This window comes from Neofelis nebulosa, chromosome 1 (genome assembly GCF_028018385.1).
Source record: "Neofelis nebulosa isolate mNeoNeb1 chromosome 1, mNeoNeb1.pri, whole genome shotgun sequence".
NCBI lineage: Eukaryota > Metazoa > Chordata > Mammalia > Carnivora > Felidae > Neofelis > Neofelis nebulosa.
In genome coordinates, this window is record NC_080782.1 from 30,482,517 (window position 1) to 30,505,018 (window position 22,502).

At 38.3% G+C, this 22,502-nt stretch overlaps 1 protein-coding gene across 1 annotated transcript in view; it reads left to right on the top strand.

Moving 5' to 3' along the window:
* Nucleotides 1-22,502, top strand: part of WDR70 (WD repeat domain 70) — a 299,325-nt gene that overhangs the window by 146,189 nt on the left and 130,634 nt on the right. The gene's annotated exons all lie outside the window — the stretch shown is intronic.

Below are 22,502 nucleotides of genomic sequence, written 5' to 3' on the forward strand. Positions count from 1 at the left end.
TTTTTTTCTTCTCTTCCTCTGCTACTTTTTGTGTGGATATCTGAAATCATCGCGTTGTTCTGGGGATATACTTGCTAAAGGTGGGAAGTGCCATAGTCTTAGTGGTAGGAGGAAAGTCTCAAAGTTGTAATGGGGTCAGTGGTGAGTCTTTGGTAACTATATAGTTTCAGATCTTTGGCACATCTAATAAGGATTTTCCTCTGATTCATGGTAATTCTAAATATTTTATTAAATTAACATATTTTCCATGACTAATGTATACATCAGGTAATCTATCTCATAAGAGTTGACTATATAATTATAGTTGACTATAAAAAATGAATTATTTATATTTACATTGTGTGAGCATCTAATTTAGATTTCCACTTAGAATTTGTTTTGAGATATATTATATATTATGTATATTAATTTATAATTATATTAATTTCTTAATATTAGTAATATTTAAGAATATTACAATTCCTATAAAAACTAGCATGACCACTCTGTTTCACTCTAAATTAAAGTCAGCCGCCTTGGATATTTAAGTTCCATTAGCAGTAGTAACATTATATAATATTATATGTAGTAAAAGAATTTCAGTCATTTTTAGATGCAAAGAAAGCCCTTCTGAATCTATATTTTCAAAGAGGTATCAGGCATGTATTTAGAAATACTTACTATGATATAGTCTGTCTAGATTTTCAGACATAGTGTGTGGTTTACTTTTTAAAGTTGATGAATTACATGTGGATGCCATGTTAATATCTGTTGACCTCAAATTTTTTGTTTTGAACTCAGAATATTTAATATTTTTCTTTGATTTATAACTACCTCCTTCTTGGTGAAAGTGTATTTCCCTGTTCTGCATTATCTTCCAGCCATTGATATTACTCATAGAGATTAATTTTTACTCCCTCTCTAGAGAAAAGCAGGTGGCTCCACGGTGGTAGACCAGTAGGCCCAATTCTGTTGCCCGTTTTTGGGGTTATACCTGCCCCTGCTCCCGACCCCACCCCTTACTTAGAACATTAATAATTTATCACTTTATCACTTGTCATTTATTCTTCCCTTTTCTCCTTTTTTCCTCTCTTCCCACTCCACTTTCTTCTTCTCCTCCTTTCCTCCCTTCTTCCTTTTCCTTCACACATCTTCTTCCTCCTTCATCTCTCTCGGCAACAAATATTAACCCAGAGCATACTCCTGTAAAGTCATATGAAGTACTGATTTATTTGGGTGTTATTTGATTGCCAAAATGCATTAATAAATAGAAATAAAAAAGGCTTTTTGAAAGCCTTCAGAGATTAGGGATTGGTTCTTGTTGCCCTTTACTAACACTAAATGCATTTTGTTTTTCTTACAGTAAAAAATTTCACCTCTTTTATATATTTTGCTTTGCTTTGACTGATGAAACTTTTATTGTGTTTATACTTATGCTTAACTTTTAGAAGATAACTTTTATAGTTTTTTACATACTTTATTTTTGATAGTAGAAGAAAATTTTGATACTTTAGTTACCTAGTATAAGCAAAACTAATAATGGGCAGAATTTAAAACCAAGAAAACCAGGGGCACCTGAGTCACTCAGTCAATTGAGTCTCTGACTTTGGCTCAGGTTATGATCTCGCAGTTCTTGAGTTTGAGCCCTGCAAGGGGCTCCCTGCTCTCAGCGTAGAGCCACTTGGATCCTTTCTTCCCTTCTCCCTCTACCCCTCCCCTGATCACCCTCTCTCTTTCAAACATAAGTAAACATTAAAAAAAAAAAAAAAAAGACAAGCTCTTAATACCTAAGTATTCCCAAAGTAACTTGAATTATGAGTTTATCTAACTTAAGATTGGGAGGTACAGACACTACATTTATTTTTGATGCAAATATTGTAAAATGATAATATTGTGGTGATTTGGGGGATTCAGTCAGAGCCAGGTATTCTTCAAAATCATTATAGAGCAAGCACTGCCTTTCAATGAAAGATTCTCTTTATCCCAAGGCTTCTCTTTGACATATTGTGCCATATATTTTCCCTTGTTTAAAGTTACACAGTTTTATTGACAGCTAGGTCATCTAGTGTAGCTTCTTGTGTTAAGATGTATGGTTATAAACTACAGTGTATCTTCTCCCCAGAATCCTAACTTCAAGTCAGTCATGAGAGTCTGTCTGCTAAGTCAGATATGAACTATTACCAGTCTATATCAGATTGACATCTTTTTTATCTTTTGTGCTGTTTCCAATCTTTCAAATATGTGCCCTTTGAACACAAATTTGTATTTCTTAGCTATTGCTGATTCTTCCAGTAATTTATTCAAATTAAGGCAGTGCATGTCTCAAATTATAAATGAACTGAGATGCATTAATAGATCATTATAAAGTAGAGACTAGTCATGTTAGAAGCTTTGCTTTTTTTTTTTTTTTTTTTTTTTTAAGAGAGGGAGAGAGCACGTGCACACATGGGAGGGGCAGAGAGAGAAGAATCTCAAGCAGGCTCCACGCCCAGTGCAAAGCCCCATGTGGGGCTTGATCTCACGGGTGTGAGATCATGACCTGAGCCAAAATCAAGAATCTATGCTTAACTGACTGAGCCACCCAGATACCTCTGTTAGAAGCTTTGTGACAATTGAGGTCACTGGACCTTTCCAGGACACCCCCACCAGCTATTTATCATTTATTTTAGTACCTGAACAAGGCTTATGGAAATCAGTCTTGAAGAAAAAAAATACAACTTAAAGCAGTTTATATAGTCAGGCATTGGCTTCGACTGAGCAAGCCATGTGGTATATAGCTCTTATAACTGGCAAGTTCATGCATATGTTCCCTGTTACTTTGTCAACCGCATACTTGGGACAAGTGGTCTATTACACATAGTGTTGTGGGGGGTAAGGTGGGGAGATCTGCTAAGAAGGAGGCTAAGAAGGATGACTGTGATTGGCTACTGTAGATTCACCCTGTCTCACCTTCTGGGTATTGCAGGAGAAAGATTATTAGGAAATAAAAGTCTATAGTACCATCTGCTTAAGTGTTTTTGAATTATTTTAAACTCTGTTATATTATCTCTTTAAATATTACTTTAAGTGCCACGAAAGAAGGGATATTTTGAATTTCCTATATTCTCTGTAGCTCCTCTCAAAGTTCTAGAAAAATAGAAGTTAATAATACAGAAAACTGAGAGAGAAGATTAGTTTGGTCAATCTCTAAATCCATATTTCTAAATTCTTTTAGAAATAAGGTCTTCCTTACTGACCAGTATGATAGAGATGGCCGCCACTGTGCTAAAACAACTGTTTAATTAAAGTTGTATAAAATATTTGTATAAGAAACATGGTCACAACAAACAATGTTCACTACCTTGGTGGGGAATTGGAGTGACAGTTCTCCAGAATTAGGAAGAATTCATTTTTGGCAGCTGTTATGTTGGCATGGTGCTAAGGCTTGTTTTGTCCCCAACAAGGACAGGATCTGCCGTAGGAGGGTCTCGGCAACAGGCCATATCATTATGAAGGTTATTTTTATAAAGCAGGTCTCATTGTAGTAGCAAAGCTTAATCCTATGGTGGGTAGGATTCATTTTATTATAGTTTATATTATATTATGACATATTGCTTTTTTAAGCAGTAAGCTAAAAAAAGTTCTCTCTTTTAATATAAAGATAGCATCTGAAGTTTTAAGTACACTTGCTATTTACATATATAAAAATTATTTCATATGTTCATGTGGAAAAGGAAAAAAAGAACTCACAGATTTAGAGAATTAAGGTTGGGGGAAGCTGTGGCAAGGAAGACATGGGCATTTGAAGGAGTGGGAGAGGGGAAGTGCTTTAGGTACCCCTCATATAGACACCCAAGATATACTCAGGGTCCTGTGGTCAGCATATGAGTAGATGACACCAAATTCATATTTAGATTTTGTGTAATTAAGTGGAAATTTTCCTTTATTCTTTAAAATGATATTCTAGAAAAGGTGGAGGCCTTGGGGTTGGAATCTGCAAGTTACTTAATGGCTTTGAGGCTTGTTTTCCTCATTGCTCAGATGTGGCCATGTTAGATAGTTTTGGAGGAAGCTGAGCTCTTTAGATTGGAGTTCAAAAAACATTTCCTTTTCCTCTCTTAGGATGAAATTCTGAGGCTTCAATTGGTATGACATCTGTGTGCAATCTTACGATAAAATCTGTGATATAAAAAGGATTAGGTGATCTGTTTATACTGTTTTAATTTTCACTAATAACTACTTGCTTTTTTCATTGTAATATGAAAATTATATGAAAATATGAAAATATGATTTGAAAAAGGATTTTTTTCTATTGATGTTGACATTTTTCTGATTGTGTTCTATTTCAAAGGCAACTTGAGTGCATGCAGCTCAGGTTTTTATGCATAAACATGTGCAGTAACTCCTGTGGTTAAAATTTAAATACAGAGTAAATGATTTTATAGCCCTTTAGAAATAACACCATCATAAAAATGAACTGCTTTATGTGACATTTTATATGATAGCGTAGAAGATGATCGTACAGGTCTTGCTCTTTCTTGATGTCCCAGTTGTGGCAAATTGACTCTGATATGTTACAAGGTAGCAATAAGAACTGTTAATATAACTGCAGTTTAGGTGGATTCAGGATATCTTCAGAGAGCTTACAAGTTAAGGAAAAAATTATTGTGTATTTTATCAGCACATTTCAGAGATATAAACTCTAAAGTCTAATAAGTGAAAGTTAGAAAGCAATTTACAACCTGGACAAATCAGGTCTTTTAATTTTTTTTTTTTTCCAACGTTTTTTATTTATTTTTGGGACAGAGAGAGACAGAGCATGAACGGGGGAGGGGCAGAGAGAGAGGGAGACACAGAATCGGAAACAGGCTCCAGGCTCCGAGCCATCAGCCCAGAGCCCGACGCGGGGCTCGAACTCACGGACCGCGAGATCGTGACCTGGCTGAAGTCGGACGCTTAACCGACTGCGCCACCCAGGCGCCCCACAAATCAGGTCTTTTAAAAAGAATCCCTTCTCTCTTCCTTTTGCTGCTTCATGCAAGACTCCTTTTGTGCCATTAGTAACTGAGCTGGTGAAATAGCTTAGCTGGTAGGCATATTTTGCTGCAAAAGTCATTCCCTTTTGATCTTAACAAGATGAGCTGTAGTCATTTATCGTTAGAGTCTGTTATCTTGTTGAAAGAAGAACCTTGAGTAGATTTATTTTATTACACATCAGCTTGATGTGCGAAATTGCTTATGTTGTCTGTATTTACAACTGTTAATTCCCAGGAAAACAGGTGTCTTTACATTATGTAGCCCACTGGAATTTAACCTTTTTTGTCTTTAAAGGGTCTATCAAGGTGTCAAAATCTTCAATAGTTAGTGTCACTTCTAAGTTTTGAAGAATTTTTGGTAGTGTGTGTTTATGTAGAGCATTAGAGTAACCCTTCAGGGAGATAATTTCCTAGAAAATAAAAAACAATGCAGTTTATAGATAGAAGATTTGAATATGCTCAGTGTATTACCCTGGAATAAATAATTGTTTTCTTTTTAGGAATTCACATAGGTAATGAAAATATTTAGCATTATTTTACGATAACTTTGAGCTATAATTCACATATCACAAAGTTTACCCTTTTAAAGAATACAATTCAGTGTTTTTTAGATATTCACAGACTTGTGCAACCATTTAAGTTTGAGAACATTTTATTGCCCCCAAATGAAACCCCATACCTGTTGGCAGTTATTCCCCATTTTCCTTTTCCCTCAGCCCCTGGCAACCACTAATGTACTCTTTGTTACTTATTGAATTTTAAACTGATGCATTAAAGATGAAATAAATAATAGTTTAATATCACTGATCCTTCATATTAATGAAATTACATAAATTAAGTTCTATATCATTAAATGTTTATGGTATTGTATTAATGTGTTTCCTCATGTTGTAAACAATAGTTTATCATCTCTGGATGCTTTAATTAAGCATAGTAGTATATTGTTAATTGCTATTACTTAGTAAAATTTTGTTGAATCCACCTCCTTTTTTTGCTTGTTTTCGTTTTTGAAAATTTGAGATAAATGTTTTTTTTATTTTTTAAAACTTTATTTTTGAGAGAGACAGACAGAGTGGGAGTGGGGGGAGGGGCAGAGAGAGAGGGAGACACAGAATCCGAAGCAGGCTTCAGGCTCTGAGCTGTCAGCACAGAGCCTAATGCGGGGCTCGAACTCACGAACCATGAGATCGTGACCTGAGCTGACGTTGGACGCCCAACCGACTGAGACACCCAGGTGCCCCAAATGTTTCTTTCGTTTAACCCCCAAATTAGGATAAATACAGTGAACTTGGTTGTATTTATCTTTGCTTAAAATACCTTTCCTTCATAGTACAAATAAGTACTTACATAGCAGTTATAATAGAAGTAATGTTTCAAATTCTTCAAAATAAACTTTGCAGTTTTTCTTGGGAAAAACAATTGCTCACAACAGTTGACATTCTTTATAGTTCATGCTTATTTATTCACTAATGTAAGCTCTTAAGGTTCCTGCAAGCTGTGTCACTTTGGGCACCTGATGGTTTGACCAGTAGATTAATAATCACAAATCTGTGATTATCCAAGATTAGTCTAATTTTGCCTGGTTTAAATTATGTGTTGAGAGTGAGAGTTAAGGGAATATTTTTTGAAGTTGGCTGTTGTATTGAGTATTCTGCTAATGTAGAGATCTAATTTATAGTTCACCCGGGATTTTTAATTCAGCTAAGAACTGTCAGAATCATCCTAAGACTGTTATTGTATAAAATTCTAACAGGTGTATAGAAGGAAGAGATGTGAAATTGATTACATAAGAATTCCGGAAAAAAAGATCTATTTGGGGAACATTACTATAAGGCTTCTCTGACTCTTCTTGGGAAGTGATGACAGAATCTGGGGTCTCCCAAAGAAAATAATAGTAGTTTATTGTGACTATTCCAAAAATAGCTGTTTTGTTTTTTTTTTAAACTGTCTCTGTAGTAAGAAGCAATGGCAAATACTTTCAACAGCTAAGAAACTAGAAGAACCCAGGGGTTGAACAAGGACTCCGAGTTTGGATTCCTGCCTCATATTTCTCCTCTGTATATAAAATCAAAACGTTCTTTTTGAATGGCAAATAAACAAGAGGACTAAAACATTGCCTTTACTGGGTATTGACAGGAGATGTTGGAGTCTATGTCAACTGAGCAGGTGGAAAATAAATATCATACAAGTGGACAGCACGCTACAGCTTTTATTGTGGTACACAAAAATATAACCCAAATCCACGGTCTCAGGAACATGCTTATATATAGATACACATGTTGGATTTTATAATAGCTCTCAGAGGAAGAATGGGTTTCACTTTACAAAATTTTCTTCTGCCTACAGAGTTTTAAGAATAAATATCTTGTAAAACTTGATGCTCTTATGTAAAATTAAAAAATGAAAAGCTGTGCTGTTTGAATATCACAAAATAGGCCCCTGATAAGAATAATAATAGAATTAGATTCTGAGTTTTCTGTTTTACATTAAAAAAAAATTTTTTTTTTCATGGTAGATTAGCTACTCCATGTGCATTCCCCCAAAGATGAATTTTATTGCTGTGTCTCATACACTTTTCATTGAGTTTGAACAGGCAGTTTTGTCCATGCCTATAAGAAGACTTCTTTCACTGCTCCCAGTTATCATGCCTGGCTTGTGTAATTGGGTAGTCATCAGAAAAAAGGGGGGAGGGATTTTTTTAACCTTTGAAAGTGATATCCTTTTCAGCCTTGGCAGGTCTCAGTGTTCTATCTTTGTCTCTAAAATCCGCATCGGAAATGCTAAGAGTTCCCATGCTGGAGTTAGGAGAGGTCGTTGTCAAGAGGATCCTGTAGCACTTTTCAGAAATTAGAGGGTCATCCAGAAAAACTAGGCCACATAGTCCAAGGATCAAGTGCACCCAGTAATATCACTTGGATTTGAATATCTGCATGCTTTTAAGCTTATCTGTAATCTGGTCTGGTTTCTATTTACCTATTCAAGCCCAGCATAGTTTTTGTGGTTGCTGAAAAATACTTTGCTAGTAACAGTTTGCACATAACAAAGTATTTTTCCATTTTTGTCTAATTTTCTTTTTAGGACGTTGCCAGATTTACGTGTGTTTGCCAGGAGAACTCTTCATTTAGCTCTATTCACGCACTCTCTTAGCTCTTTCCTTTGGTACAAAGGTTACAATGAGTGACTCCATGAATGTGGAGAATGTTATCTCTGTGTGGCAGGTGTTTAGGAAGTGAGTCCATGGCCTGGTCCTTTTCCTGAATTATATAAATACAAGTTTTTCTGTATGTTAAAAAAGATCTGATGTGGGCTTAGCCCTATTTATTATTTATTTATTAATTTTTTAAAAAGTTTATATATTTATTTTGAGGGAGAGAGCACAAGCAGGGGAGGAACAGAGAGAGAGGGAGAGAGAGAGAATCCCAGGCAGGCTCTATGCTGCCAGTGCAGAGCCTGATGTGGGGCTCAAACTCACAAACTATAAGATCATGGCCTGAGCTGAAATCAAGAGTTGGACGCTTAATAATCCTGTTACTTTCTCAACTCTGTTGATAGCTCTCACAGTGAACAAAGTGCACTGTGGTAAAAACATTATTCTCTGAAATCAGTGGGGAATGATAGCACAACAAAGTGAGTTATTTAGTGCAAATCTTTTAACCTTTCTTATGATCATGGAAAGCTTTTCGCAATATGCTTCTCTGCCTATAATATACTAAATGTTACTTAACTCTTTGCTGAATCAGAATCATTATGAATCTCATGTACTGAACTGTACTACTCACAGATAGATGCATGTGTAAGGCTAAATAGCGTATGGGATATTGGTTGTAAAGAATGACCTTGATTTTTCCCTCCTTGTATCTATGCCCCTTGTAGTGTGACTCTGCAGAGACAGTGTCTGTTGACTTACTTCTTCATTCGGGGTTGGCCTTGTAACTTGCTTTGGCTAGTAGATGCAACAGAGGTGTTGGCGTGTCAGTTATGAAGCTAAAGTCTCAAGAGGCCTTGTGCATTTCTGCTCATGGACACCTGTCTAGCTTCTGTGAGAACTAGTTTGGGCTAGTCTGCTGGTTGTGTCCCCATCACACCTGTCACCCCATTCAAGAGCCAGCCAACCACTATATATATGAGGATGGCCACTCTAGATAAGCCAGTCTTAGCTAACCTGTATGATATTGCATAATCACAAGAGAGTGCAGCCAATATGGAATTAATTGTTAGCTGACCTGTACAGTTAAGAGTGAAAAATATATAAGCCCCTGGATTGGGGTTAGTTTGTTATGCAGCAGTGTCTAAAGTCTGTTCAGTGATTAGTCTTAGAAGATGTTTCTTTGGGAAGGAAAAAAGCTTAGACATCAGTTTACTTTTTGGTCACTTGTTGCTTTCTCAGAAACTTGCGCTGAATGATATTTCTTCAAAATTAGTGAAGCAAAGACAAAAGCAGCTTATTTCTGTTGTTATGAGCTACCCTCATGTGTTTGTTGAATTAAATTATGCTTTTTCAGTTAATTCTTTTCATTATTTTTGCTATCTTTTTATAATAGTATTTTTGCACATTATCTGTTCTGTTGACCTTACTAGAAGGGCAACCACAGAAAGTCGCCAGTCATCCTGTACCCATTTTTTAATCTTATGTGTTCTTAGTATTTTGATGAAGTGTGTTAAGGATTTCCTTATCAGTTGTTTAGTCACAAATAATTTTTGAGCACTTATGGTAGGCATTGTCACTGTGTCAAGGGCTCTTATGAGTTTATGGTCTAGGAAGATACTGACTAGTAAACAACAAATTAAAATACAGTGGAATAAAGATACCTCTGATAGGAACACATAGGGAAAAGCAGTTAGGCAGGTACGGTAAAGGTGCTCAGCATCACTAATCAGAACTGCAGTATAGAAATAGAAATCAAAGCCACCACGAGATATCATCTCACACCTGTTACAATGTCTATCAGAAAGATAAGAGATAACAAATGCTGCCAAGAATGTGGAGAAAAGGAACCCTTGTGCACTGTTGGTGGGAATGTAAACTGGTACAGCTACTATGGAAAACAGTATGGAGATCCCTCAAGAAATTAAAAACAGAACTACCATATGATCCAGCAGTCTCACTTCTGGTAATATCAAAAGGAGATGAAATCTTTATCTCGAAGATACCTGTATTCCCATGTTCGTTGCAGCATTATTCACAATAGCCAAGGCATGGAAACAACCCAAGTGTCTATTGATAGATGAATGGCTAAAGAAAATGTGAGACACACACACACACACACACACACACACACACACACACACACACACGGAGGTGGGGAAGAGGGAGAGAGGGAGAGAGAAATATTTTTTAGCTTTAAAGAAGAAAGAAATCTTTCCGTTTGCAACAGCATGGATGAACCTGGAGGACATTACTAAGTGAAATAAACCAGACAGAGAAAGACAAATACTGCATGGTATCACTTATATGTGGAATCTTAAAAGAAAAAAAAAAAACACACTCATAAAAACAGACAGTAGAAAGGTGGTTGCCAGGGGCTGGGAGGTGGAAGACATAGGGTGAGTTTGGTAAAAGGGTATAATCTTCCAGTTATAAAATGAGTAGGGCCTGAGGATCTAAAGTATATTGTAGTCACTAGAGCTGATAATACTGTATTGTGTAATTGCAACTTGCTAATAGTATAGAACTTGTGTTTTCACATACATACAAAAAAGGTAAATATGTGAGATGATAGATGTGTTAATTAATTCAGTGTTGGGAATTCTTTAACAATGTATATGTATTTCAAATTATGTTGTGCATAATTTGTGCTATTATAGTTTCACTTGTCAATTATACCTCATAACAAAAGAAACCAAAAAAAAGGGCCCTGTTTGGGGGAGAGGGGAAGAGGAAGCAGTTGAGGGATCAGTGGCTCCCCTGAGGAAATAATGTGTAATTTTCAAAGTAAGGGATGAGTGGGAATTAGTTAAAAAAAAAGAGAACAAAAATAGCATTTTATGCATGGGGAATGTATATAGAAGGATCTAAAGGCAAGATAAATGGTTGAATATGGCTAGAAATACAGAATATGTAGGGGCTAGGGGCAAGAGGTAAGTCCAGGATCTAATTAGGAAATAAATCATACAAGATACTGTAAGACATATTATCATATGGAGGGTAGATTGGAGGCAAGCAAGACTAAAGACAAGAGAGTCTGTTAGGAGGGGTTTTGCAGTAATTTATGTAAGAGGTAATGGGACCATAAATTAGGACATTAGGAGTTGGGATGAAGAAAAGTAGATGAATTCAAGTAAAAGGCAAAGTTGACAGACTTAAGAACTAAGTAAATGATGAATTTGTAATAGAGCGAAAGAAGTCAAGGATAATGTTCAAGTTTTTGGCTTAGACAACTGACTCACTGGTAAAATGAGTTGGAGGTGTATCCAAGAGGAGACGAGGGTTTGGGAGAAAGATAATTTCATTTTGAAAGTTTTAAGTTTGAGGCACTTGTGAAATTTTTAAAAAGTATCCAGAAGACAGGAGTTGTGTGGCTCTCGAACTCAGGAACTGTCTGTTCTAGAGGTACAGATTTGAGTATATGGTAATTGAAACCATGGGAGAGAGATGAGATCAACCGGGCAGGGGACTTTTCATGGTTGAAAAAAAAGGGCCTTGTACTGAACTCTGTGGAAATGACACTATTATAAAGACACAAAGAGGAGCCTTCAAAGAGTACTGGGGAAGACCAACCAGAGAGATTATTAGGAGGAATACAAAAAGAGTGTAGTGTCCCTAAACTAAGAATGTGTCAAGGATATGAGAATGGTTATCAGGATCAAAAGCTGCTGGGAAATCACGTGAGGTCTGAAGACTGTCCTTTGCTTTTAGGAACATGGCCTCTTGTTTCTAAGTACAAGTTGTTTCCTCCATTGAGAGTGTTCTTTATCCCTTTTTGTATCGGAGTTTTACTGAACTCTCAGTCTTCTTTCCAATTGTTTTTCACATGTCCCCTCTTCTGTGAAGTCTTTTCCCAGCACAGTTGTTTCCTGGCTGTAGTTTCCCAGCTAGTGTAGCATACCTGAGCATTCTCACAGATGAATTTGAGTTTATCTCAGTTTATTTGAGTTTATCTTCCCAAGGTACACTGGGGAAGATGGTGAATTCATGAACTCACCGAGTTTGTGTTAATTCTTTTAGGACTGGGATCTTGTATGAATCATCTTTTGCTTCTTACACTCCTCACAGTGCCTAGCAGATAGGTGTTGCTTGATAAATGTGTGGATTTGAACACTTGATTTTGAGTGTAATCCTAGACAAAAGCAACATTTAAAATTGCACATTAACAGTCAAAACCAAAATTTCTAAATTTCGCTTGCTTAGAGCTACAGGAGCAAAAAGAAATGAAAAACAAAAGGTTAAGGAGTTTTAAGGTCTGGTTTATGGAGTTTAATGATTGCCTTAGATAAAAGGAGAAAGAAGGAACCAGCTTATGTTAAGCAAAGATTTCTAATTCTCAGGAAAAGCCCAGAGGAGAAGCCAGTGATAAGAGCTTCAGAAATTGCCCGTGAATAAATTTCTAGACTGAGGGCTTATGGCCTGTTCTTGAAATATGTGTAAAATTACATGTGAAGGTCAAGAGAGCAGCATTAATATGTATGAGCAGATTCCAACTCTAGTAGGCAATCCATTCCCTCAGGCATAAAGTGAGATAGTTGAGCATTGAAGAAGAAATATACTGTGTTAGCCTGTGTGGTTTAATTCAGTTGTGTTACACAGTTATGCTTTTTGGTGTTAGGATTGTTGGGATGTGACTTGCTGGTATACTCCCCAAGAAAAGGGGCCACCTATAGCCTGTGGGGCTCCTTAGAAGTTGGTGCACTTCATCATAACCAGTTTTGCTCAGTCGATTGAGCCAAAGTCCTAGGAATTGTCCTTGATAATTCCCTTTCTCTTAACCCCATTTTTGCCAGTCCTATAGATTCTGTCTCTGAAAATACATATTGAGTCAATATGCTTCTCCCATTTATTAAATATTTGAATGAATAAATGAGTAAATGCATTCAGTTGCCCAAGTCCAAAGCACCATTGACTCTCAATAGGTCTTTCACTTCTGTTTTTCCCTCACTGCAAATAGTGATATTTTCATAAAGTCACAAATCAGGTCATGTTAACTTTAACCCACCTTAAAACTTCTAGGGTTTAGGCTAAAATCCAAAATATTATCACTTCCCACAGGTCCTTGCATAATCTGGTGTTGGCTGTCTTTATTTCAGCCACAACAACTGGTTTTCTGGTCCTCTAGTTACTCAGACTTTCTCCTATGCCTTGGCTTTAGCACTTGCTCTTTCTTTTTTCTGGAATGTTCTTATTTCCACTCTTTTACTCTTTGGTAAACTTTACTTCCTCAGATATACCTTCCCCAATATACATTAGGTTCCCCAGTTATACTTTTTGAAATCCTAGTACTGTTCTTTTAGCACTTATTATAGCTGGGAGCTCTATAAGCAAAACTTCTAGAGTGAGTGAGTTGTTTGTAATGTCTACAGTCTCTATGAGTTCCTTGCTCATTTGTCATTCACCTGACAGCTCATTCCATTTAAGCTTAGATTCACACTGCCCCACTGAAAACGTCCTCTTCAGTATTCTCAATGACCTTCATTTTGCCAAATTCACTCATAGTTCTTTCTCTTTTCCCTTCTCAGCAACCTCATCACAGAGGACTATTTCCTCTTTGAAACACTCTTGGTTTTTGGCACTATAGAATGTGGTTCTCCAGGATGCAGGTGCTGAGATGTAGAGAGGCATACAAGAGGCTTATTGGGGGGAGGGCCTTGGCTGTGAAAGACAAGAGGAAGGAATGCCTTCAGACCAAGACCTAGGAGCTGTGGAAGGAAAGAGGGGAGGAAGCAGGATTGGGCAGGACAAACCTCAGACCATGCTGCAGATATGACTGAGCCTCTGGCTACCCTCCTTGGGAGCTCTGGTGCAGAAGTTGCTCATTAGAAGAGACCTGCATTGGGGCGCCTGGGTGACTCCGTTGGTTGAGCGACTGACTTAGGCTGAGGTCATGATCTCGCAGTTTTTGAGTTCGAACCCCCGCATCAGGCTCTGTGCTGACAGTTCAGAGCCTGGAGCCTGCTTTGAATCTGTGTCTCCCTCTCTCTCTCCCTCTTCCCCATCCACACTCTGTCTCTCTCTTTCTCTCTCGAAAATAAATAAACATAAAAAAGAAAAAAAAAAAGAAGAGACCTGCACTGGGGTGCCTGGGTGGCTCAGTCGGTTAAGCATCCGACTCTTGATCTCAGCTCAGGTTGTTATCTCACAGCTTGTGAGTTTGAGCCCTGCATCAGGCTCCACGCTGACAGTGTGGATCCTGCTTGGGATCCTCTCTCTCCTTCTCTCTCTGCCCCTCCCCTACTCATGCTCTCTCTCTCTCTCTCTCAGAATAAATGAATAAACTTACAAAAAAAAAAAAAAGAAGAAGAAGAGACCTGCATTTGGCATACTTGGCCAGACCATACCACCACAGTGCACTCAGTGATCATCTGGGCATCCTGGGAAGACTGTGGCTTTGGCTCAAAAACTGAGCATATCCTGAGGCTATTAACAGCTGGAGGTTGTCAGTTAACTGCACTCCTTACACCTGAATGGCAGGTGTTTTCTTGAAGGGAGATCCTAGCAGCATACCTGTATGGCTTGCCACAGTGACGCTACACATTTCCCCCTACCTTACTAATCACTTCTCAGTTTTCTTGCTCCCTTCTCCCCTTTTGCTCAGTCTCTCAAAGTTAGAATGTGGAGGCTGTCCTCATTTGTACTGTCTTCCTAAATCCATCTGTATGTCCAACTCCTAGTTTTACATCTCCGGTTCTGCCTTCTGGACTTTCAGGCTCCTAAATCCAACAGCTCACTCCTCTTCAGGTATTTAATAGGTACCTCATCCTATATGACCAAAATAGATCTCTTGGTTTTCTTCCCCAGATGTGCACTTTTTCTGTTTTTCCCCCTTTCAGTAAATAGCACTACACCCATCAGTGCAGTTGTCCAGACCAAAGATGTGAGAGTCATTCCCGATTTCTCATTCCTTTACCTGTCTAGTGCTGTCTGTTGTACCTTTAAAATAGAACCTATATTTGTCCATTTATCTCCCTCTCTACTGTAACATACCTTGTCCAAGCCATCATAGTCTCTCATGTGGACTCTGTAGCGGTCTTTCAACTGGACCCCTTACTTCCTTTTTGTCTTCACAGAATACGCCAGAATGAAATCTTTATGAGGGCAAAGGTTTTACCTGTCTTGTTCACCATTGTATCTGTAGTGACCAGAATGGTATCTGGTACATAGTGGACACTTATTAAGTAACTATTGAGTAAAGGAATGAATGTGTGAATAAAAGAATCAGTTCCTCACTTAGAATGTATAACATAGATTATGCCCCTTCCCTGCTTAAAATTCTGCTTTACCAATTTAGAGTAGAATCCAGACTATAAGACTCTACATAAATCTGGTTCCTGCCTACTTCATTGACTTTACCTCATATTACACTATATTTCAGTCACACTACCCTTCTCTCCATTTCTCACATCAAGCTCTTTCTCACATTAAGGCCGTTCACTGTGGTCTTTCTTCCTGGTAAGCTTTAAGGCAAGATACGGGTCTTTATCAGTCAGTTCTTGACTCCAGAATGTCATGATCATGTCAGTGTCAGAGATGCCTTCCCCTATCCACCCAGCAATGCTTTCTCACCCTCCAGTGTATCTAACATAAGGGAGCCAAAGTAACTGGACTAGAGACTAGAAAACTGAGTTTAGGTTATGATCTTTTAGGAAGGCCCTTGGGTGCTATGCCATTAGTACCTGGAACTTTTTTCTGTAGCCTTCTTTAAAAACAATTTTTTAAATGTTTATTTATTTTTGAGAAAGAGAGAGACAGAGCATGAGCAGGGGAGGGGCAGAGAGAGAGGGAGACACAGAATCCAAAGCAAGCTCCAGGCTCTGAGCTGTCAGCATAGCCCCTGACGTGGGGCTTGAACTCACAAACCATGAGATCATGACTGGAGTCAAAGTTAGATGCTTAACCGACTGAGCCACCCAGGTGCCCCCTAGAGCCTTCTGAACCCTCAGAGGCTTTTCCTCAGTAGAGTGACATCATCAAATCTTTTTCTTTTTTTTTTTTTTCTCAGAAAAAAACATCATTTTTATGACAGGACAAATACAGGCCAAAGGCAAGGAACTCTGTCACAAGGTTATTTCTAGAGTGTAGACAATATGGTAATGATGGCCCAATGCAGGGCACTGGTGGCAGTTTGGTGGAAAATTGGGAACAGATGTGAGCGAAGATTCAGAATGGGACCCGTCAGAACATACCCTCTGATCAGATATTCATTCAGTCGTCAGCTATTGACATATGATACTGATGTCAACTGTGTCACACCCTGGACTAGGTTCTAGGGGACATTAGTGAATAAGATGGCTCCCAGTGTAGTAGAAGAGACAGACATCAATGAATTCAGAATTGTGGTTTGTAATCAGTCCTTTGAAGCAGACAGATGGTGTCAAATAGTGGATGATGATCATGATGATGATGATGATGATGGTAATGCTAATTATTAGAGGTCTGGGCAGACGTTTCCCAGGAGGTGACATCTTAATTAAGGACAGAAAAGGAGACAGAGACAGCTGTGAGACAAGATGAAGTTTTAGACAGAAGAAACTGCATGTGTGTTGTGGGCATGGGGATGGACAAGAAGGAGTCAAAGATGAATGAGACCAATTCCTTGAGCAGCAGCATTAGTGCTGATTCTTCTAAGTGAGATGGGGAAGGTAGGAGGAGGAGCCAGTGTGAGGGGGAAGATATTACATTCTATTTCTGACATGTTAAGTTCTGGGTGCCTGCAGAAAAACCAGATGTTTGGTTGGTAGTTCAAAATGTGGAACTGCAGCCCAGGCAATGGATAGATATGTGAATGGTAAAGTTAGGCCTGAGAGTCAGCTGTTACTAAGTGTTGGTTGAAGCCATGGGGTATAGGTTGAAGCATAGAACCCTGAGGAGCACCAGCTTTTAAATGCACAAATCTGCTTGTAGTTTAACAGAAGAGACAGGAAAATTTAAGAACAGAGGAGAAAGGAAAAGATAGGTCAAGGATGCACATAGCTGTTGTATTTGGCATCCAGTGAGTTGTTGCTATTCTTATGGAATTTAGTTTCAGAAAAGTGGCAGAGACAAAAGTCAAGGCCGCATGGAAAACCTGAAAAAGGTGTTGGTGAAGAAGGAAAGAGGCGTGGAGAGATGGAATTAAGGGAAGTAACATTAAGAGTGATATATCGATACAGGCTGAGTACGGAGGAATAACGAAGGTAATTACTTGAATAATTATAAACAGGTCACCATTTTAGGATTTTTGCTTTGCCTTTTTTTGGGCTGTGTACCAGAGCATTGTCGTTTAATTTTATAGCTCTAAGTGTAACAAACCCACTATTAGTGAATATGAGAAAATGCAGAGTAACAGTGGAAGCCGTCTTACAGTAGTTAGCCATTCAGCTGGAATTGTACCCTATTTACAAAATTTCAGTAACTCACTGATTTCTTGGCTGTGTACCTTATGGTTCTTAGTTTTCCTGAAGATCAAAATAAATGTGTGTGTGTGTGTGTGTGTGTGTGTGTGTGTGTGTGTGTGTGTGTTTGGGGTGGGGGTCCAAAAACAAGTTTTATTATTGATCAAGTAATGCTAATTAGTTTTCTATTTTTTCTTTTTTAAAAATTTTTTATTTTAATTCCAGTTAGTTACCATACAGCTTTATTTTCATTTCACATGTACAATGTAGTGATTCAACAATTCCATACATCCCCTAGTGCTCATCACAAGTTCACTCCTTAATCCCCAACACCTATTTAACCCATCCTCCCACCCCCTCTGGCAACCACTGGTTCTCTATAATTAAGATTCTGTCTCTTGATTGTCTCTCTCTCTTTTTCCCCCTTTACTCATTTGTTTTGTTTCTTAAATTCCATATAAAATTATATGGTATTTGTCTTTGTTTCACTTAGCATTGTACTCTAGCTCTATCCATGTCATTGCAAATGGCAAGATTTGTATTCATGTGTATGTGTGTGTGTGTGGGTGGGTGGGTGTGTGTACATCTCTCTCTCTCTATATATATATATTATATATATATAATATATATATATATTGACCTCTATATATACGCTCTATATATACGCATATATATATATGTATAGAGAGAGAGATGTACACACGCACCCCACACCTTCTTTATCCATTCATCCATCGATGGAGATTTGGGCTTTTTCCATACTTTGGCTATTGTTGATAGTGATGTGTTTTGGCTATTGTTGATAGTGATGCTATAAACATTGGGGTGCATGTGCCCCTTCGAAACAGCATACCTGTATCCCTTGGATAAATATATCATAGTGCTGTTGCTGGGTCGTAGGGTAGTTCTATTTTTAATTTTTTGAGGACCCTCCATACTGTTTTCCAGAGTGGCTGCACCAGTTTGCATTCCCACCAGCAGTGCAAAACAGATCCTCTTTCTCTGCATCCTCGTCAACATCTGTTGTTGCCTGAGTTGTTAATGTTAGCCATTCTGACAGGTGTGAGGTGGTATCTCATTGTGGTTTTGATTTGTATTTCCCTGATGATGAGTGATGTTGAGCATTTTTTCATGTGTCTGTTGGCCATCTGGATGTCTTCTTTGGAAAAGTGTCTATTAATGTCTTCTGCCCATTTCTTCACTGGATTATTTGTTTTTTGGGTGTTGAGTTTGATAAGTTCTTTATAGATTTTGGATACTAACCCTTTATCTGATATGTCGTTTGCAAATATCTTCTCCCATTCCATTGGTTGCCTTTTAGTTTTGCTGATTGTTTCCTTCACTGTGCAGAAGCTTTTTATTTTGATGAGGTCCCAATAGTTCATTTTTGCTTTTGTTTCCCTTGCCTCTGGAGACCTGCTGAGTAAGAAGTTGCTGCGGCCAAGATCAAAGAGGTTTTTGCCTGCTTCCTCCTCAAGGATTTTGATGGCTTCCTGTCTTACATTTAGGTCTTTCATCCATTTTGAGTTTATTTTTGTGTATGGTGTCAGAAAGTGGCCCAGGTTCATTCTTCTGCACGTTGCTGTCCAGTTTTCCCAGCACCACTTGCTGAAGAGACTGTCTTTATTCCACTGGATATTCTTTCCTGCTTTGTCAAAGATTAGCCATACGTTTTTGGGTCCATTTCTGGGTTCTCTATTCTGTTCCATTGATCTGAGTGTCTGTTTTTGTGCCAGTACCATACTGTCTTGATGATTACAGCTTTGTAATATAGCTTGAAGTCTGGGATTGTGATGTCTCCTGCTTTGGTTTTCTTTTTCAAGATTGCTTTGGCTATTCGGGGTCTTTTCTGGTTCCATACACATTTTAGAATTGTTTGTTCTAGCTCTGTGAAGAATGCTGGTGTTATTTTGATAGGGATTGCATTGAATATGTAGATTGCTTTGGGTAGTATTGACATTTTAATAATATTTTTTCTTCCTATCCGGAAGCATGAATATTTTTCCATTTTTTTGTGTCTTCTTCCATTTCTTTTATAAGCTTTCTATAGTTTTCAGCTTATGGATTTTTCACCTCTTTGGTTAGATTTATTCTTAGGTATTTTATGCTTTGGGGTGGAATTATAAATGGGATCGATTCCTTGATTTCTCTTTCTGTTGCCTCATTGTCGGTGTATGGGAATGCAACCGATTTCTGTGCATTGATTTTATATCCTGCAACTTTGCTGAATTCATGAATCAGTTCTAGCAGTTTTTTGATGGAATCTTTTGGGTTTATGTAGAGTATCATGTCATCTGTGAAGAGTGAAAGTTTGACCTCCTCCTGGCCAATTTGGATGCCTTTCACTTCTTTGTGATAGATGTTTCTCCATCCCCTCATTTTCTTTTTTTTTTTTAATGTTTATTTTTTTGAGAGAGAGGCAGTGTGCAAGCGGGGAGGGACACAGAGAGAGGGAGACATGGAATCCGAAGGAGGCTCCAGGCTCTGAGCTGTCAGCACAGAGCCCGATGCGGGGCTTGAACCTACGAACTGTGAGATCATGACCTGAGCCTAAGTCAGATGGCTGACTGACTGAGCCACCCAGGCACCCCCCCCACCCCATCCCCCCACTTTCAATCTGCAGGTGTCTTTAGGTCTAAAATGATTGTCTTGTAGGCAGCATATTCTGTAGGTAGAATGGTTGTGTTTTTTAATCCATTTTGTCATCCTGTGTCTTTTGATTGGAGTGTTTAGTCCATATTTTTTTTAATGTTTATTTTTATTTTTTTTGAGAGAGAGGGAGAGAGAGAGAAAGAGAGAGAGAGAGGCGGATTGTGAGTGGGGGAGGGGCAAAGAGAGAGGGAGACAGAGTCTGAAGCAGGCTGTAGGCTCCGAGCTGTCAGCACAGAGCCCAACAATGGGGCTTAAACTCACGAACCGTGAGATCATGACCCAAGCCGAAGTCAGCTACTTAACCAACTGAGCCACCTAGGTGCCCCAACATTCAAAGTAATTATTGATAGATATCTATTTAGTGCCATTTTGTTATTTGTTTTGTGGTTGTGATGAGTTTCTCTGATCCTTTCTTGTCTTTCTATCTTTAATGGTTTGCTGATTTTTTTAGTAATATATTTTGATTTCTTTCTCTTTAGTCTTTGTATATTTATTAATGGTTTTTGATATGTAGTTATATAGTTACCGTTAGGTTTGTGTATAACATCTTCTGCAAATAGCAGACTATATTAAGTTGGTGGTCATTTAAGTTTGAACCCATTATCTCCATAGTTTAGGTATATGTTGTTAAATTTTACATCCTTTTATTTTATGAGTTGCTTAACTTATTTTTTACACAAACACTTTTTTACTGCTTTTGTTTTTCCTATCTTAATATTGTTACTTTTCGTCTCTTTTCCACTCAGAGAGTCCTCTTTAATATTGCTTGCAGGGATGCCTGGGTGGCCCAGTTGGTTTAGTGCATGCCTTTGGCTTGGGTCATGATCTCACAGTTCATGAGTTTGAGCCCTGCATTGGGCTCTGCACTCCTTCTCCCTCTCTCTCTCTGCCCCTTCCCCGCTTACTCTCTCTCTCTCAAAAATAAACAAACATTAAAAAAATATATTGCTTGCAGGGCTGGTTTAGTGGTCATGAACTCCTTTAGTTTTTATCTGGGAAACTCTTTTTCTCTCCTTCTATTCTGATTGATAGCCTTGCTCGATAGAGTTTTTTGGCTTCAGATTTTTCCCATTCACTTTGGATACGTCACGTTATTCCCTTCTGGCTTGGAAAGTTTCGCTGAAATATCTCCTGCTAGCCCTGTGGGCTTTCCCATGTAAGTTACTTTCTTCTTTTGTTGTTGTTGTTGTTGTTTGTTCTTCATCTTCTTCTTCTTGCTGCTTTAAAATTTCTTTGTCACTATATTTTGCCTATTTAATTTCAGTATGTCTTGGTGTGGATCTGCTTATGTTGATTTTGATCTGAATATCTGTTTCCTTCCCCAGATTAGGGAAATCTTCAGCTATTATTTCTTCAAGTAAATTTTCTGCCCACCCATTCTTTCTCTTCTTCCTCTAGGATTCCTATAATACGAATGTTGTTACATTTAATGGTGTCACTGAGTTTTATATGTTTATTCTTGTTTCTTATAATCTTTTCTCTCTCTTTTTCCAGTTTGAATACTTTCCATTACTCTGTCTTCTAGGTCACGAATTCATTCTGCTGCTTCATCCGTCCTGTTATTTCCATCAAGCTTATTTCTCATTTCATTTATTATACTCTTTATCTCTGCTGAGTTATTCCTTATTTCTGTGTTAAGGGTCTCTTTCATGTCTTCCAATTTTCCTCAAGTCCAGTGAATATCCTTATGATTATTACTTTAAATTCTGTGTCAGGAATGTTACTTATATCTGTTTTGCTTAGATCTTTTTCCATGGCCTTGTGCTGTTCTTTCATTTGGGATTAATTTCTCTGTCTTATTTTGTCTAAGCCTTTGTGCCTGTTCCTATGTGTTAGGAAAGTCAACTATGTCTCCTGTTCTTGAAGTAATGCCTTTATGAAGAAAGGTCCCATCATGCCCTGCCAAGTGGTATCCCCTGTTCCCCAGGGCCTGGTGGTTTTTGAGAGTGTCTCCAGTATGCGCTGTGTGTGCTCTGCTGTTTGGTCCTGTCCAGTTTATCCTTCAAGCCAGTTGTCTGCAGAGACTGTCTTTGCATGTTATGGGCAGATTTTTGTCCCTGGCCTGAATATGATCCACTTTTACTAGGTGTACTCTGGTCTGATTATGAAATGAGACCTGTTGCCACCTTTTCAGGAACCAAGGCTCCAGAAAACTCTTGTGTGGGAGATGTGGTGCGGGCAGGGGTTTAGGCCCATCTTCTGGAGGAGGAAGAGTCCCACTGTGCTAGGACTGAGGCCAGTGTTACTGGGAGGGGTGGTTCCGCAGGAGTAAGGTGGTGGTACTTGGTGTAAACAAGTTAGGTGGCAAGTGTCGGCACTGCACTGGTTCCTGCA